A 3,625-nucleotide genomic window follows, 5' to 3' on the forward strand; every position below is an offset into this window, starting at 1 on the left:
ATACTATAATACACTATAATAATACTATAATACACTATAATACACCATAATACTATATTACACTATAATACAACTATAACATACTATAATAATACTGTAATAAACTATAATAATACTATAATACACTATAATACACTAATACTATAATAATAATACTATAATACACTGTAACTGTAATACTATAATACACTATAATACTATAATACACTATGATACTATAATACTGTAATACTACTACACTATAACACTATAATACTACTACACTATAATACTATAATACTATAATACTGCTACACTATAATACTGCTACACTATAATACTACTACACTATAATACTATAATACACTATAATACTATAATACACTTTAATACTACTATAATACTGTTTAACAGCCAGGCCTCAGATCAGAGATTGTGGTCGTTTGAGCTGCCACCTTGTGCAGAACAGGCGTGTGCCCCTCAGTCACTCACCCTTCTTGTGGGCCTTGTCCAGCAGAGCCAGCAGGTCCTGGTCAGTTCCTACCCCGGCGTCCATGGAGACCAGGTTTAGTGTGTCTACCCGGTCCTGCTGGACAGTGTGAAGAGGCCCCAGAACCAGGCCCTTCACCTGGTTCAGTCTGTCTCGTACCTCCACTACACCTGGAGGGAGAGGTGAAAGGGAGAAATGAATCATTCTGCATAGACCAGGCCTTTCACCTTCAACTGGTTCAGTTTGTCTCGTACCTCCACTACACCTGGAGGGAGAGGGGAGAGGGAGAAATGAATCCTTCTGCACAGACCAGGCCTTTCACCTTCAACTGGTTCAGTCTGTCTCGTACCTCCACTTCACCTGGAGGGAGAGGGGAGAGGGAGAAAGGAATCCTTCTGCACAGACCAGGCCTTTCACCTTCAACTGGTTCAGTCTGTAAAGATTCAACAACTGAGACATAAAGTGAACAAGTTCCACAGACATGTGACTAACAGAAATGGAATAATGTGTCCCTGAACAAAGGAAGGGTCAAAATCAAAAGTAACACTCAGTATCTGGTGTGGCCACCAGCTGCATTAAGTACTGCAGTGCATCTCCTCCTCATGGACTGCACCAAATTTGCCAGTTCTTGCTGTGAGATGTTACCCCACTCTTCCACCAAGGCACCTGCAAGTTCCCGGACATTTCTGGGGGGAATGGCCCTAGCCCTCACCTCCGATCCAACAGGTCCCAGACGTGCTCAATGGGATTGAGATCCGGGCTCTTGATGGGGGGGATCCCGGGCTCTCTCAGCCGCTCCAGAGTACAGGCCTCGGTGTAACGCTCATTCCTTCGACGATAAATGTGAATCGACCACCACCCCTGGTGAGACAAAACCGCGACTCGTCAGTGAAGAGCACTTTTTCCAGTCCTGTCTGGTCAGGACGGTGGGTTTGTGCCCATAGGCGACGTTGTTGTCGGTGATGTCTGGTGAGGACATTCCTTACAACAGGCCTACAAGCCCTCAGTCCAGCCTCTCTCAGCCTATTGCGGACAGTCTGAGCACTGATGGAGGGGTTGTCCGTTCCTGGTGTAACTCGGGCAGTTGTCCGTCCTGTCTCCCTGTAGCACTGTCTTAGGCGTCTCACAGTACGGACATTGCAATTTTATTGCCCTGGCCACATCTGCAGTCCTCATGCCTGCTTGCAGCATGCCTAAGGCACGTTCACGCAGATGAGCAGGGACCCTGGGCATCTTCCTTTTGGTGTTTTTCAGAAGGTAGTAGCAAAGGCCTCTTTAGTGTCCTAAGTTTTCATAACTGTGACCTTAATTGCCTACCGTCTGTAAGCTGTTAGTTTCTTAACGACCATTCCACAGGTGCATGTTCATTAATTGTTTATGGGTCATTGAACAAGCATGGGAAACCTTTTACAATAAAGATCTGTGAAATTATTTGGATTTTTACGAATTATCTTTGAAAGACAGGTTCGTGAAAAAGGGACGTTTATTATTTTGCTGCGTTTACATGGTTACATTGTAAATTCGATCATTCAAATTGATTCATAGCAACTTTACGTAAAAAAAAAAAACTATTACTAGCTAAATTTAAGTATAAACCTACAACAACCATCTCTTAATTAACTTACCCTGGTGTGCCAGCAACTTTCATGAGCTCTTCGTTCGACAGTCCGGTAAACTTGACAGCCTCATCTAGGACCTCCAGCTTCACGCTCGACCGGATCTTCTCAGCCCCAGGGCCGTCGACGGTCAACCCGTGGTTCTCCCTGGTCTAACTCGTTCAACTCGACATCCTTCATATCTATCTCGGTGTCCTTACTCATCTTCGGGACGATTTCGTTTTTTCCCCTGTAGAAAAGACACAGTGTCCACACTTTGTCAAGTTCACCTTCAATGAAAATGACAACTTTAACCTATCTTCCGAATGAAGGATAACCTCTTCGACAAAAAACGTCTGGGCTCTTAAAAGACGTTAAAGTCACACATTTTCATTTTGAAGAGGTTTTTCCGACATATAAAAAGGCAGTTTTCCTTTCCTGCTATGGGCTACATTTCACTGTTGTGAAAAGTTGTCTACTCAATCCAAATCATTATTATATCGTCGTTATGTATATGTTTTTAACTAAACAAACTAGCTAGTTAACGTTAGTTAAGCAAATAGCTAATCACCTTCGAACAGAGAAGGCAGAAACCAACATTCTACCGGACCAAAACATCTCGAAAGGTTTTCGATAATGTAGCTCAAAAATGGTTTGCTTTTCTCCCAAATGCATAAAAACAAAACGTTTGCCTCATAAAATTACCCGTTAAAAAAAAGTCGCGTCAGACTCCGTTGAGTTTGCAACAGGTGTGTGCCTATTCGTGCTCTCTGTCCGTGCGGATCCAACCGCTCAGAGTGGCTCACTGGCAGCATACACACCACCGATCAAACGTTTTAGTACACCTACTCATTCAAGGGGTTTTCTTTATTTTTACTATTTTCTACATTGTAGAATAACAGTGAAGACATCAAAACTATGAAATAACACATATGGAATCATGTAGTAAGCCAAAAAAGTGTTAAACAAATCAAAATATATTTTGCACACTCTTGGCATTCCCTCAACCTGCTTCATGAAGCTCCAAACAAACAGTTATTGTGKTGAAAGTTGCTTCCAGAGGCAGTWTGAAACTCGGTAGTGAGTGTTGCAYCAATTCTTACGTGCTTCAGCACTCAGCGGTTCCGTTCTGTGCGCTTGTGRGGCCTACCACTTCGCGYCTGAGCCYTTGTTGCTCCTAGATGTTTCCACTTCACAGTAACAGCACMTTCTACATTGTAGAATAATAGGGAAGARCTCAACACTATGAAATAACACGTGTTCAACAAATCAAAATATATGGTATATTTTAGATTCTTCAAAGTAGCCACCCTTTGCTTTGATGACAGCTTTGCACACTCTTGGCATTCTCTCAACCAGCTTCATGAGGTAGTCACCTGGAATGCATTTCAATTAACAGTTGTGCCTTCTTAAAAGTTAATTTGTGGAATTTCTTTCCTTCTTAATTCATTTGAGCCAGTCAGTTGTGTTGTGACAAGGTAGGGGTGGTATACAGCATTTGGTAAAAGACCAAGTCCATATTATGTCAAGAACAGCTCAAATAAGCAAAGAGAAATGACAG

The 3,625-nt window shown here is 42.5% G+C and overlaps 1 pseudogene; it reads right to left on the bottom strand.

Moving 5' to 3' along the window:
- The window catches only part of LOC139025073 (amino acid transporter heavy chain SLC3A2-like), a 9,107-nt pseudogene extending 6,818 nt beyond the window's left edge, over nucleotides 1-2,289 (bottom strand).
- Between the last annotated feature and the right edge of the window lie 1,336 nt (nucleotides 2,290-3,625).

The sequence above is a fragment of the Salvelinus sp. IW2-2015 genome, unplaced genomic scaffold (assembly GCF_002910315.2).
Source record: "Salvelinus sp. IW2-2015 unplaced genomic scaffold, ASM291031v2 Un_scaffold2232, whole genome shotgun sequence".
Taxonomy (NCBI): Eukaryota; Metazoa; Chordata; class Actinopteri; order Salmoniformes; family Salmonidae; genus Salvelinus; species Salvelinus sp. IW2-2015.